General features: G+C 32.0%; 3 non-coding genes across 3 annotated transcripts; 2 read left to right on the plus strand and 1 right to left on the minus strand.

The window, feature by feature from the left end:
* Positions 1–270: 270 nt before the first annotated feature.
* LOC131045588 (U2 spliceosomal RNA) lies at positions 271–472 on the plus strand. Its single transcript, XR_009105837.1, has one exon. It is a non-coding gene; the product is annotated as a U2 spliceosomal RNA (small nuclear RNA).
* Positions 473–5,994: 5,522 nt separating this feature from the next.
* LOC131859684 (U2 spliceosomal RNA) lies at positions 5,995–6,189 on the minus strand. The gene has a single exon (XR_009359296.1). It is a non-coding gene; the product is annotated as a U2 spliceosomal RNA (small nuclear RNA).
* A 3,431-nt stretch (positions 6,190–9,620) lies between these two features.
* LOC131859686 (U2 spliceosomal RNA) lies at positions 9,621–9,815 on the plus strand. The gene has a single exon (XR_009359298.1). It is a non-coding gene; the product is annotated as a U2 spliceosomal RNA (small nuclear RNA).
* The last annotated feature ends 6,206 nt before the right edge of the window (positions 9,816–16,021 follow it).

Raw genomic sequence — 16,021 nt, forward strand, 5'->3', positions numbered from 1 at the left:
TCGAAATCATTATTCAGACATCAGAGTTGCAGAATTTATAGTGCTAGTATGTTATCTTCTTTAATTGGTGCAGGGCAAACAACTGGATTTTGGTAACACTGTTGAAATGGAATGGGGCGAAATGATTTGGAGGTGGAAAGAAGAGGAGGTAAAATGATTATTACAGATGTGAGCATGGCTGTAGGGACATATTTATCCCACATGTAAGCAAGCGAAGAGAAGGGGAAGAGAGGGCGGAAAGAAATAGGTAAGAGAAGGAAATTAAAATTCATACCTTTCTCGGCCTTTTGGCTAAGATCAAGTGTAGTATCTGTTCTTATCAGTTTAATATCTGATACGTGGTTCAATGAACCACACGATATTAAATTAATTTCTTCAGGGGTAAAGTCCAAAAGATAGCTTGCTATCAGGTATCAGGGCCTTTGCGCGTCGCTTCTGTCTTGCACTACTGCAGAAGCCTGGCGCACCCCACACCCAAAGCAATTGACAAATTTAATTAATTCTTTGATAAGCAAAATTGATCTGTAATTGAAATTTATGTCGTTTATTGACAAAATATGTATATTAAATCTTCAGCTTTAGCTTTTAAATTGATTATGTCGCTTCTGTAAGTAGATTATTGAAGTGCTTATTTTTCGTCCGATTCCATATAATTGTTATGAATTTCTTCAGACAGAGATTCCGAAGAAAGATATTCTTATGGAGACTGCTGAAACAGAAGATTTGTGATTTAAGACCACAATATTAGAGAAATGCTTCGATGCTGCATTCAAAAATGTTTATTCGTTAAAATATATACAACGAAAGAAATATTACAGGTAAGCCCACTTAGCCGCTCCCAGGTAGGGTCTAAATTCCATGGCTGTATGGATGTATTTAAGCATTCTTAGCCTAAAAGTGTACCTGATGAAAAGGGAAATTATCAGGCAGACTATATTTTGAGGTATTTTCAGTTTAGTAGGTGTTTATTTAAACATCTCATGCCTTACGATTTGAATGACAGCTTTAAATATACTTCTACCCAAAAGAGGTCCTCTCATGGGATACATTTTTAGGGAAAATATTTCAGAGTATTTGAATCTCCCTGAAAATTTTCCTTCCATTTCATGTGATACAGTTGCAAATATGCATAAATATGTCCATAAGAGCGGGGAACCGGGCTTATTTGTAGTCTTTACTATGCAGCTTATTTCATCTGATACCCAGTAAGGAGCAAAGTCACTGAGACTGTGAATGTCCATGCCAATATCAACCTTTTGAGTGATATGAGATCGAATGGCATGGAGGATGCTACTAAAAGGAAGCGTAGTAATCAGAATTGGAAACCGCCTCCTTTAGGTTGGGTCAAATTCAAAAGCGAAGGGGCAGCTAAGGGCAATCTTCAATCCTGGAAGAGCAGGGTTGTAGAGATCATGAGGGGAAGGTGTTGTTTTGGGAAACAGGTGGTAGCTAATCTGGTTCTAAAAATGTCATGATGATTTTCACCAGGGATTTCGGTTGTGCTCAGATGATTTTCACCAGGGAGGCTTTATCAATCAAATCTGTGTTATAAATCACCAGAGACTAATGTTTGTTCTTATCAATCACCTAGACTGGTTTAATATCTAGAACATTGAGAAGCCATACCTCAAACAAGACATAACATTGGAATCACACATTCCTTTTGATACACAAATGCCACTACTAAACTCCTAAGATGGGTATATCATGACATTTATTTCGTAGATGCTAATGGATAATTCATGTCTAACCTTTGAAATTGGGATGCTATTGGTGAAAGCTAAATTATGATTTGGTTGAAATATGCTTTTGGTAGAGAATTCTTCTTGATTTTGGTCATGATAAGCAATGCAAACTTATTTATGACTGGGTCATAAATTCTACAATTTCAGTTATTATTTCTCTTTCTTAGGGCTAATTATAATGTCAAATAAGTAAAAACCATGTATAAATCCTAGTTAAAAATATAAATCTTAGTTAAATTTTTAACATTTATAAGGTAGAAGAGCATTGCTGCAATATGTATTATCTTTATTTTAAAGGGTTTACACCTTAGACTTGTCAATCTAGTTATATTATACATAAAGTTATTCATGAGTGTATACACACTATTCTTTCTTAATTTATTTATTTTAATTAAACATATATACATAAAGAAGCACGTACTCATAAAGTAAGGAATCTTAAAACCATCCACTTTATTCACATGCTCATAATTTAATAAGAAAAGTAACTCAAAAAAGGAAAGTGGAGCACTACAATAGTCAAAATATTGTGGCTATCGATTTGTATTATTGATATAACTAGGAAGACTATATGGTTTTAATTCATGCCTCGATAGATCATTCGAGCTATTTCAAACCTTGCGTTATCATATATTCACATTAAAGACAAACCACAATGATAATGACTAAAATTTTATCTAAGATTCGAGTAGATCTAGGAATCCAAACATAGTAAACCTTAGAGTACATATAAGCTTGATGATTGTGGAATTCCTTTTATTGACTCAAACTTATATAATATGAACATATTCAATTAGAAAATTGGGTTGACAACCGTTTGATACAAATTTCATCCTCAAGTTGAAGCATACTGAAGAGGGATGGCTCGTCATGTTTAGGAACAAACCCAAGCATTAGAGCTATTGCCTAAACACATCACATGGACATCCTTTCCGCAAGAACTATCTACATAGCCACATTCAAATGAGAAAAAATTCACATGTAATTCTTCTCACAATAATGTCATAAGGACATACATATAGGTTCCTATACCTAGAGTTTCATACTAACAATACTAATATTGCTAGAACCAAATCAATACATAACATTATAATAACTATAAAATAAATCTAATCATTTCAAATCATAGAGAAACAAAATTCAAAACATCTTCACAAGGCAATAATTATGTAAAGGCACATATGCCTCCAAGTCACGTTTACTATACTACGATTCAATGATATCAAGTATTATAATCATATTATGTTACAAAATATCCTTCAAATAAAAATACTTGTCAATAAGTAGGTAGACCCAACTAATTTAATTATTTAGAATTGTAATGCTTTCTTGATGAATCCCTAAGACCAAACATATCAATAAATTCATAACAAGTCAATGAGAATATAAATAACCAATGTCAAACAAAAAATTCAACCAGAACTATACATAATAGTTCCAAGCATTCATAATAATAAGTATACAAGAATTAATATATCTTGTAAACCCATTCAAAGAAGTCAAACAATATTTCCTCACAATAATATGTTATAATAGCTATACCTAACCCATCAACAAATAACCATCCACTAATTCTATGCATTCTTATGAAGGTAATGATATAATGGCTTTCATACAATCAAGATGTGGGTAAATCATATCATTGCTAGCATAGTGATTTAATTACGCTAAGATGTGGGTAAATCATATCATTGCTAGCATAGTGATTTATTTACGCTAAGAACACACAACTGTAAATTTAAAAGGTACAAATTACACACAAAGTAATAACAATGAATAATCTCAAAGTATTAACAAGCCATTTGATGGGATTTTACTCAAGGCCTAGATTATAAATATAAACATGTTCTCAAATCTGTGAATTAGGTAGAAGACTCAACAATCAAAAAAACATGAACAATTCATGTTATAGTTCAATAAGGTGTCAAACTCTATCATATCTATTAATACTACTCTTAATTCAACATAATTAACAACATTACAAGAGAATCAAATCTTGATGGCATTATGATAGGCTATGATAATAGGTGCAATACTATGGGCTCTCAATAGTTGTGCTAAACTAGAGAACTATCACAATATTTCCATGAAGAACTACGATATTGAAAAAAGTTCTATTTCATTTGATCATTATATGTCCTTCTATTAATAGGATACTAATGTTTAGTTTCTCAAGCATATTTGAAAAAAATTCTATTTCATCTGATCATTATATGTCCTTCTATTAATAGGATACTAATGTTTAGTTTCCAAAGCATATTCTAGACTAGTTTGTAACAATCCTAGTAAAGGCATAGCCTGAGTATATTCCATTCTTTGTTTATACTCTATCATAATTGAGATGGAGTTATTTATATTGAACCAACACTTTAGAAGAACAATCACATAGACCCACACATTCAACTCAAAATTTGTACACACCATAGTTGCTTAAAAAAGGATTCTAGTGTTGTAAATAGGTGGTGATATTTTAAGCCTTGCTTGAATAGCAAATTTTGACATTCCTTAGAAATTATGTGCCTTGTTTAGAATTTGGGATGACAATTGCATGCATTGATAATAGGATCTAACACATGGGTTATTATTTTTCCTTTCCATCATCTCCATGGATAATAGATGCTTAAATCTCAAGCATGTATCAAACATGGACATGGCAAGATGGCATATAAGTATACTTAGAAAAAGTTAAACGATATTCTAAAAACAACAATTCAACAATTGAAAAGGTGAGCTTGCCTTCTTGAGAATCTAGCATCGCGTGTTAAGAAGTAATTAATGTTGTCATAATAACTTACATGTACTTTTGTACAATGAAGTAATTTGGCAAAAACTATGTTACTGTTTTGAATCAACGTTTCAAATTATACTTTCTGATTGTTCATCGTGAAGAGGATTAATCTTTGTTCTTTGTCAAAGATTATTCCTTTTCTTCACAACATAAATCAAACTGTCATCAAAAGTGTCAAATTATGAAAAAGATAAAATAAAAAATAAAATAAAAATTGCTAAAAGTCTATATAAAACAAATTATGAAAATTTAATGTCTCTAAAAATATTTTTATATTGATATTTTAAGAGAAGTTTTATCAATGGTCAATGAATATGAATGTGAATCGATTGTAATAAGTTAGTAGAGTCACAAATTATGAAAATTTAATGTCTCTAAAAATATTTTTATATTGATATTTTAAGAGAAGTTTTATCAATGGTCAATGAATATGAATGTGAATCGATTGTAATAAGTTAGTAGAGTCATACCTTCCTCCTTACATGAAGCAGCAGAAACTATAAGGAACTTCAAGTCTTATTCACATGATATAAGCTTCAAAGAGAATTAATCACAATTTGAAATTATCGAGGAGAGAGTTTGGGCATAAATTCTTCTTTTTATCAAATTTTGCACATTTTTTTTTGTGAATATCATAGTGATAGGAAGTGGTCTTTTCAATTACAAGATTTGATATCCATTTTAAGTAAAGGAAAGGGTCTTTTATAGTCCACGATGCCAACCATCTATGTATGGGTCACATATGCGTTACAACAATATGAGACTACCTCGTACTCCTTGAGGGAGGTACCTAACTGCACTACAAACGAGGTGTACATACCTTACCTCCCTGTGAAATTTGAACATGTGACCTCTCTTTCAAGAACACAAATATACTTTGATGGGCATCCATACCCTCTTCCCAAGATTCGATTTGAGTATAGGCAAGTGTGATATTTGTTTACATTTGCATCCTTTATGGGAGCATTGAAGTGGGCTTACCTTTCTTTTGTTGTACATCTTCTTACAAATAAACATTTTGAATGCAGCCTCAAAGCATTCCCTATTATTGTGAACTTTTAATCGGATCTAACAAACCCCATCAAATCCTCAGAAGCACAAACCTTCTATTTCAACATAGTCTCCATGATAATGTATATTTCAGCATAGTCTCCATGATAATGTATTTCCTCAGACAGAAGAAAATCATAACAATTAAATATGGATTCGGATTACAGTTACGAAGATAAGCCATGAAGAATAACTTGAAGATAAATTTAAAGAATTTAGTGAAATCACAATGTAAAGAAGCTCACACCATTCATCTACTTAAGCAAAGATAAAATTGATTATTCAATGCAAAACATAAGCAACATAATTTAATTAGAAGTTTAAGCCATGAATTACATAAATTTCAATTGTAGATTAGTTTTGTGCTTGAAAGCACTTTTAAATTCATTCAATTTGTTGATTTCTTTGGGTGTGGGTTGCATCAGGCTTCTGTTGTAGTGCAATACAGAAGCGATGCTTGAAGGCCCTGATAGCAAGCTACCTTTTGGACCTTCGCCCTAAAGAAATTAATTTAATATTGTGCGGTTCATTAAACCACGTATCAGATATTAAACTGATAAGAACAGATGCTACACTTGATCTTAGCCAAAAGGCCAAGAAAGGTATGAATTCTGATTACCATCTCCTACCTATTTCTTTCAGCCCTCTCTTCCCCATATCCTACCTTGCTTACATGTGGGATAAATATGTCTGTACAGCCATGCTCCACATTTGTAATTATCTAATTCCATATATTTAAAATATGGGTGCACCATATAGTTAATGATCTAATTCCATATAGTTAAAATGTGGGTGCACCATACCATTGCTAGCATCAAGCTTTATTTAGGTTTAGAACATGAAATCATACAACCTAAAAGGTAAAAATTACATACAAATCAATAGTGACAAAAAATTTCATAGTAATAACAAGTCAGTTGGAAAAATCTTAAGCAGGACCTAAATTATAATTATAAACATATTCTCAAATCCTCATAAAACATCAAATTCAATGTAACTTGAGCAAAAGTCCCGACTATCCAAAACAAAACATGAACAATTCATCCAATTGTCCAATAAGATGTTGAAAACTCTATTGTATTTACTATTACTACTCTCAATTCGTCATAATTAACAATATTACAAGAGAATCCAACATTGATGTCATTATGATAGTCTATTATAATGGGTATGATAGTATGGTTTCTCAACAACCCTTGCTAAGTAAGAGAACCATTACCACATTTTCGTTAAGAACTACTATGTTAGGAAAAAGTATATTCCATTTAATCATCACATGCTCTTATATTAATATAATACTAACATATTCTATACTAGTTTATTAAAAACCTAGTAAAGGCATGACTTGAATATTTTCCAATCTCTATTTATATTGTATCATAGTTGTGGTTGAGTTATATCAATTATGCAATTGAACTAGCACTTTAAAAGAACAATCACATATATTCTATTATTAGGTTCCAAATTAGTACACACCATATATGGATAAAAAAGAACTTCATGTGAGAAATAGAAGGTAGTTTTTTAACCTTGCTTGAGTAGCAAATTTTGAAATCTCTTAGAAATTATTTACCTTATCGATGACAATTGCATACATTGATAATAAGGTCTAACATGTGGGTTATTAGTTTTACTTTCCATCATACTCCATGTGTAATAGATGCTTAAATCTCAAACAAGGACATGGTAGGATTAGGCATGTAAGTATACCTAGAAACAACAAGTGAAAATGATAGCACGCTTCCTTAAGAATCCAACATCATGTGCTAATCTAAGTAATTAATGTTGCCTTAGTAACTTACTTGTCCTTTTATTCAATGAAGTTTTTTGGCAAAAATATGTTTGCTTTCTTATATTAATGTTTTGGATCACACTCTATGATCCATCATTGAGAAGAGGATAAATTTTTATTCCTAGTTAAAGATTATTCTTTTTCTTGACAATGGATCATAGAAGGCGACCTAAAATTATCAATTGAAAAAAAATGAACATAATTTTTATTAGAATCTCTAAGTGTATACGTGATAGATTGTGAAAATTTAATGTCTCTAAAGGTATTTTGCATTCACATTTCAATAGAAATTTTTTCAATGTTCAATGAACATGAATATGAACACATCTTAATTAGTAAAGCCACACCATCCTCCTAACATGATGCATTAAGAAGCTACAAGGATCTTCAAATCTTATTCACATAGTACAAACTTGAAAGAGAATCAATCATAATTTGAAATCACTCAAGAGAGAGTTTATACATAAATTCTTCTTTATTGAATTTTGCACAAAGTTCATGTGAAGGCTATGGTGATTCTAGTAGAAATCCAATTTTGAGGTTTGATATTTGCTTGCATTTAATTAAAAGTTTCAAAGGCTTTTTCAACAAACCCTTTTTGAACATATCCTATCACTATGACATTCCCTAATTTCACATTACTTTGAGGTATTTTGTCAAACAACTCACATGCTTAGGTATCCACATTTCACGTGCATGCTTACCGTGTGTGTGTGTAGAGAGAGAGAGAGAGAGTAGGTATCCACATTTCACGTGCATGCTTACCGTGTGTGTGTGTAGAGAGAGAGAGAGAGAGAGAGAGAGAGAGAGAGAGAGAGAGAGAGAGAGAGAGAGAGAGAGAGAGCCCCAATATTTGTACTACTTGCAGAAAACCGGTAAATGTTGGGGGCTTTTTTTTAAATTTCATTAGCCATTTTAGGTGTACATGTTGTCTAATTAGAAACATGAAATGCCTTACAACTACAAATAAATATAAACAATTAGGAGAATTAAATTTCACTTACTTATGTAGTTGAAAAAAATTAGTTTTTGATAGAATAAACAATATATATTAACATTAAAAAAATAGTTTCAAGTGATAAACTCCCTTCATCACCATTCTTCCCTTAAAAGTTGCCCGATCTTAGGTATGACAATATATGGTAAATCACAATAACTAATTATAATTATGTAAACCATTTTGATAAAGAAAATATTTGATTACAATTCGTAGGTAGTCAATTTTGTTTAAGAATGATTCCATATAAATGATAGAAAAATGTACCATCACAATTCTTGACCTGCTGTTTATAATTGAAAATGGCAACCATACAACATCTATTTACCAAAATAATTTTTTCCTTTCCTTGTTTAAGTTTGAAATTTGTTCAAGGCATCTTGAGAAGCCTTAATTTTATATTTATAATTATAAAAAAAATTTAAAAAGATTTTGAAATACTTATATTTCCATTTGGCAACGCCTTAAGAAATCTATCAACTAAATATTTGTTAACTAGGAGTTATTGGAGCTAAATTTGAAGATTAATATTATCAGCCAAGGAAAATTTTCATGAAATTTATGATTCAATCTGAAGGAACATCTATCTGAACAGCTATGGAATTTAGCACAAAAATCTCTCGGAAGATAACTTCACAATTTCCATACAGCTATGCAATTTAGCCGGTCTGAATCAGATCTAACAACCCTGTCAAAGCTTCAGAAGCACAAACCTTTTATTTCAGCCCAGTCCATAATTTTTGATCCAATATTCTTCTGAAGGTACTTGTTAATGCCTGAATAGGAGGAGCATTTGAGGCAGCATTTCTGCACTTCCAAACCAAATTGCTAAATCAGAAGAAATAACTTAAGGCAGCTGCATCTCTTGATTTAAGTCCAAGGAAATGATTTCCGATATCGCATGAATGCCATTTTCAAAGTTGAAAAAGCAATTTGTAGCAAAAGGGAAACGTCTAAAGCTTCTTGTAAGAGGATCGAAATCATTGATCAGACAACAGAGAGTTGCAGAATTTGTATGTTGCCTTCTTTGAATGGTGCAGGGCAAAAAACTACCTTTTAAAGGTAATTGTAACAGTGTTGAAATGGAATGGGACGAAATTATTTGCAGGTGTAAAGAAGTGTGAAGATAAAATGATTACTGCGGATGTGAAGCACGGCTGTTGAGAAATATTTATCCCACATGTAAGCAAGGTAGGATGAGGGAAGAGAGGGCGGAAAGAAATAGGGGAGGGAGGATTTGTTCAAATCATACCTTTCTCGGCCTTTTGGCTAAGATCAAGTGTAGTATCTGTTCTTATCAGTTTAATATCTGATACGTGGTTCAATGAACCACACGATATTAAATTAATTTCTTCAGGGGGAAGCTCCAAAAGGTAGCTTGCTATCAGGGCCTTCGAGCGTCGCTTCTGTTTTGCACTACTGCAGAAGCCTTGCGCACCCCACACCTAAAGCAATCAACAAATTGAATTTACTCATTCTGGCTTCAAAAGTAAAACTGATCTGTAATTGAAATTTATGTTATTTATTGACAAATTATATAGAGAAAATCTTAAGCTTTAGCTTTAAAGTAGATCATGTTGCTTCTATTTTGCATTGAATCATGAATTTTGTTTCTGTTTCGCATTGAATCATCGATTTTATCTTTGATTAAGTGGATGAATGGTACGAGTTTTCTTGTAATCCTCTTTACGAGTTCACTATTTTTCTTTTAATTTATCTTCAAATTATTCTTCATGTGCTTATTTTTCGTCATCGTAATCTGATTCCATACCAAATTATTATTCTGAATTTCTTCAGACAGGTTCTGAAGAAATACATTATTATGGAGGCTATGCTGAAACAGAGGGTTTGTGCTTTTGAGACTTTAATGGGGTTTGTTATAGCTGATTAAGACCACAATATTAGGGAAATGCTTCGAGGTTAAATTAAAAAATGTTTATTTGTTAAAATATGTACAACGAAAGAGATAGTACAGGTAAGCCCACCTTCCCGCTCCCACCTAGGGTCTATATTCCATTGCTGTATGGATGTATTTAAGTATTTTTGGCAGACTCAAATATTTTGAGGTATTTTCAGTTTAGATAGGTGTTTCTTTGAACATCTCATGCCTTACGATTTGAATGACAACTTTGAGTATACTTCTACCTAAAAGAGATCCAGTCATGGGATACATTTATAGGGAAAATACTTCAGAATATTTTCCATTGCTGTATGGATGTATTTAAGTATTTTTGGCAGAATCAAATATTTTGAGGTATTTTCAGTTTAGATAGGTGTTTCTTTGAACATCTCATGCCTTACGATTTGAATGACAACTTTGAGTATACTTCTACCTAAAAGAGATCCACTCATGGGATACATTTATAGGGAAAATACTTCAGAATATTTGAGTCTGCCCGAAAATTTTCTTCCATTTCATGTGATACACTTGCCAAAAAGCATAAAATGTTCATATGAGCGGGGAAGCGGGGGCTTATTTGTAGGGTTTACTATGCTGTACATCTTTAACAAGGAAACGTTTTGAATGCAGCTTATTTCATGTGATACACAGTAAGAAGTAAAGTCACTGAGACTGTCAATGTCCATGCCAATATTAACCTTTTGAGTGATATGAGATCGAATGGCATGGAGGATGCTACTAAAAGGAAGTGTAGTAATCAGAATTCGAAACCGCCTCCTCAAGGTTGGGTTAAATTCAACACCGACAAGTGTCTTGGAAACGCCACTAACTTCGAAGCAGAGGCTTTATCAATCAAATCTGCTTCTCCTTGGGCAGTTAGCCAAATGTATAAACAAGTCATTATTGAAACGGATTCTCAAATCCTGGTTGAAGCTTTGGATTGTTCGAGGAATTGAGTAAATTTTTTTATTAGATTATTTCGATTGATGTTTCGGATCATCAGGAAGAGGATTGATATTTGTTTTTGCTAGAATCTCTTCTGTGAATACAGAATAGATTGTGAGTATTTAATGTATCTTAAATGTATAAAGGGCCTCACATCAATAATTGTATGAAAGTATTTGAGGGCCTCACATCAATAATTGTATGAAAGTATTTGCTATTTGGTATGCGGTACAGTGAGTTTATGTTTTGTTTTGGTAAAGAATTATTTGTGAATCTGATTCACAGGTGCTGGTTTCTTTCTATGTTGAATGAGAGGCAGCTGGATGGGGTTAATTGGTGGCAAGCTCAGGTTCTTGGACAGATTCTCAGTTTGAGTGAATTTTTTTTTTTTTATTAGAGTGGATTTTTTGATTCTCTCTTTTTCCCATATTCTTGAGGAATGGAATGGTGTAGCGGATTGTTTGGCTTAGTGGGCGTCTGCTCATTTGGAGGATAATCCTTTGGCTTCGGATCTTTCTAGTGTGTTAGATCGAATATTAGATAAGAATAGGAAAATTTAATAGTTGGCTTTTACTGACGTTTGCTGCCTTGCTACTTTGTATCTGCTTTTTGTGATTAATAAATTTTTACTCCCTTTTAAAAAAAAGATATTAATTATAATTTTAAATCACTGAAGAAAGAGTTTATACATAACTTCTTCTTTGTTGAATTTTACACAAATTTTTTTATGAAGACTATGCTGATGGAAAGTGGCCTTTATAGTTAAAAGATCTAGTAGAAATCCATTTTCAAGTATGCTTTGATGGGAATCCATACCCTCTTCCCAGGCTCTAATTTGAGCATAGGTAAGCTTGATTTTTTGTTTGCATTTAACTGGATCTAAATTTGAAGGTTAAGGAAAATTTTCATGAAAGTTATGATTCAAAGTTGTCTTTCAAATCTTAAGGCATGAGACGTTTAAAGAAAGTTAATGATGATGGAAGTAATGACCCCTTTAAAAATTGTGATGTTTTTAGGTAACTTATATCTTGAGATCTACTATATCCATTTCAATAAAAGGTCATAATTAGGTAGTAAATTGTCCAACTCAAGCAATACCAAAAGTGCAACAATAAGAGAGAGAGCGCATGAGATTGTAGATAAAATGTGTAATAATAATTAGCACTTGAAAAAGACATAGTATAAGAGACACAATATTTTGTTGTCTTTTTCCCAGTGCCTCTTCATGTTAATTAATATATCATTGAAATATTTGCTACAAGAAATTTATATAGTGTAAATTCTTCATACTTACGTTTTGAAATTGCAATTAACACTAGTAGAACTCCTATCCACTAATGAAATATTTTCCTCTTATCGTTTCCAAATGTGAGGTAAGCTTCTAAAAGAACATGATATTTCATTTCTAGTTGTCACATGAAATCCTTTTTAATATATTTATCATTCCCTACTCAAATGAATCATAGCATACTAGATTAAAAATATTTCATATATATAGTGGGGTCAAAACATAAAAATATGTTCCTCTTGGGCCACAAAAAAACATGGATTAAATTATGCACCCAAGCACAAGGGTCCCTCAAACACACATTTAAACACATAGTGCATGTGTGTTTGTACAAGGGTATGTTGTCACATGGAAACTCCTAGTCACCTATATAAGGCTAATGTTGCTTATTTATGGCACTACTCATTTTTCGTGTTGAAAAATATAATCTTGGTGGTCACATTCAAGGAAATATTTTTATATGTTTTAATATAATAATATAATATGATATCTATATAATACAATGTAAAATATATATTTATAATATAGTGGATATATATAGAGCTCTCATCCAAGGAAAGATGTATAAAAAAGAGTACTACATAATGATTCAAACCACCAATAGACATGATAAAAGATAGTCACGAAAGCACTTAAGACCTAGGGTAGAAAACAATAAACCTACAAAATAAATAAAGAAACAATATCAAAATATTTTTAGAGGATGATAAGTAACACTTTTACAAACATACCATCTACTAAATTTTGATGGCATGCTAGCTTCTAACCTTTCACTTTCACAACTACCACCTACATACTAGAAGAAGGCACAAGTTGGGTAACATCACAATCTATAGAATAATCCAAACCTAGGAAAGAAACCCCATGAATACCTCCAAATACTCCTAGGCATGAACTGCATGGTTTCTATATCAATCAAGTAGCACAAGAGAGATATATACCTCTAACCAATTGATAGAATGAATCATGCCATTAAATTCATTTGAACTAGCTACAAATCTCTGTTGAAAGAGCATAAATCCTACATGCCACAAAATCCTACAACACTTTCAAATATTAAAAACCTCATTCTCAACCATCTTTCATTAGCATAGGAGAAAAATACAACATAATAGAGATAAAGAAACATAATAATAACAATTTTAGCATCCAATCACTCATTTTTGTAGAAGGAACTACATTGTGAGTTTAGGAACACAATTTTGTTGGATGCAAGTTGTGGACCTTCTAGAGATAGATTCTCCAAGTCTTGATGCTCATAACACAAAATTAACCAAGCCCAAAAAAATATCATCAAAGAAATAAAACAGAACCTACATTCTTCTATTAATCATCTTACACCTAATACCCAGGTCCCCAATTTTAGTTGAACATCAATGCACCATGCTTGAAAAAAAGAGTTAAATAAAAAATCCACCCAATCACACTGTAGGTAAGTCCTAGGATCATTATAAATAAATTACTAACCACTCAATTATTAGAATACACACAAAAAAATCTTTTGAAACCATGCCATAAAAAGGTAGCCAAAGGAAGGGAATACATATGTAGATAAATTTTGACATAGGAAGATATCAAGTTCAAGTATGTTGTTGAAATGAAATCCATTAATAATGAGCCACCAATTTGTGCCTTCAATCCCTAGCCATCATGCATATAAGACTAAATAATACTTAACTTAAAAGAAGTTAATTTTGTTAGGGATAACTTTTGAACTCAACAAATAATTAAGGGGAATAAAGTCATATAAATGATTAATCCTTGATTGCAATTCTAAACTATCACCCTTTAGAATAGAAATTAATATTTACTAAAATTTCCAATATTTGAAAGAAAGTATTCCACATTTCATGCAATCATAGACATATGTTTTGATAAGGAACTATAAAATCTAAACATAGGCACACAACCAATGCACAATAATACTAAAAAATGACATAATCTTATGTCATTAAACTTAATTCATTATACCTAATCAACAATCATCATTACATTCTTAGTCTTTATTACAATGGGATTACAACATGGTAAGTCTCAACCACAATTCCAACATTTTGCTTTAGATTTACCTACAAATCTAGACCTATCATTACCCTTAGATTTCTTAACTCCATTATTCTTCTTTCCTTGCATCTTCTTAAACTTGCTTCTCACAACTAGGGCATCAAAGGATGTATCATCCATGGACTTCTTTCTACCTTTCTCACTTAACAAAATGCCTATGATATTTTCTAATATTAGTGTTGATTGACATTATTAAGTTTTCCCATGGATTAAGTGGAGAAAAAATCAATACAATGTAATTATCCTTTTCATCTATCTTGACCCTTGTTGATGCAAATTGACAAAGATTTCATATTTAAAATTTATGTAGGCGATCAATTATTAAATCTCTTGTAGACACCTAAAATTGTCCAGTCTAATTAAATAAATATTTTATTTATTTAATTATCTAAGCCTAATTCTTCTATTAATTAAATAAATCCTTATTTATTTAATTAATTCATTTATCCTCTTCTAGCCTTATTTCTCATTTAAATAAATACATTTATTTATTTAAATTATCCTTTTCCTAAATTAAATAAATATTCTTATTTATTTAATTATCCTATTTCTTCTATTAATTAAATAAATCTTTATTTATTTAATTAATTCATTAGCCTTTTCTACCTATGACACATGTCATTTATCTCTTAATTCATACACTACCTACCCCTTTCATTATTTTATTATTTCTTTTACCTACCCTCTAATCATAGCCGACCTCCTTTTACACCTCTCAATCTTATCCCTCCATTTCATATAGTGTCTTCTATATAAGGAGATGCTTCCTTCATTATCAAACCCTAATGACCTAATGACTTAATGAGCTGATGAGCTAACTACTTGATCAATTGACTACACTACGATCCTACTTGCAACCACATTCCGTTCTTTGTTGAACTCTTGTGCACATAAAATCTTAGAGCAAATATATCAAACAAGATCAATGGAGATAGGAAGAATGGAGATCAAAACCCTATTGGACATGTGATGGTATAATCTTTGTGATTTCATTTGATTTGCATTGTCTTAGGTAATCTTCATATGTTATGGTGGATCTTTGTTGTTGTTAGGCTAGGGTTTTGTGGTTGAATTCATTTAGCCTTTCAATCTTGTTGTTATTGTTATCCATTTTCACCATATACATTTTGGCACGCCCGGTGGGACACTTGTCCCTTTGCATTTAACCTCCTTGTTGCAGATCTTGTGTTTTTGAAGTTGCAGATCGGACATTTTCGGCAACATTTTCGGTATTTTCGTGTCTGCGCACTTTCGGATTGCGTTTTTGATTTTCAGGCGCATCTGCGACAACTGGATCCGCGTCTGTGTTTTGTCAATATTTCATTTTGCAGGTTCCAGGGAGGCGCATCTGTGCCATTTTTACCCGCGTCTGTGTTGGGAAAGAGCGTCTGTGATTTTTGCTCGCGTCTGTGTCTCACAGAACCGCGTTTGTGTCTCAGAGTCGCGTCTGTG

The sequence above is a fragment of the Cryptomeria japonica genome, chromosome 10, assembly GCF_030272615.1.
Source record: "Cryptomeria japonica chromosome 10, Sugi_1.0, whole genome shotgun sequence".
Taxonomy (NCBI): domain Eukaryota; kingdom Viridiplantae; phylum Streptophyta; class Pinopsida; order Cupressales; family Cupressaceae; genus Cryptomeria; species Cryptomeria japonica.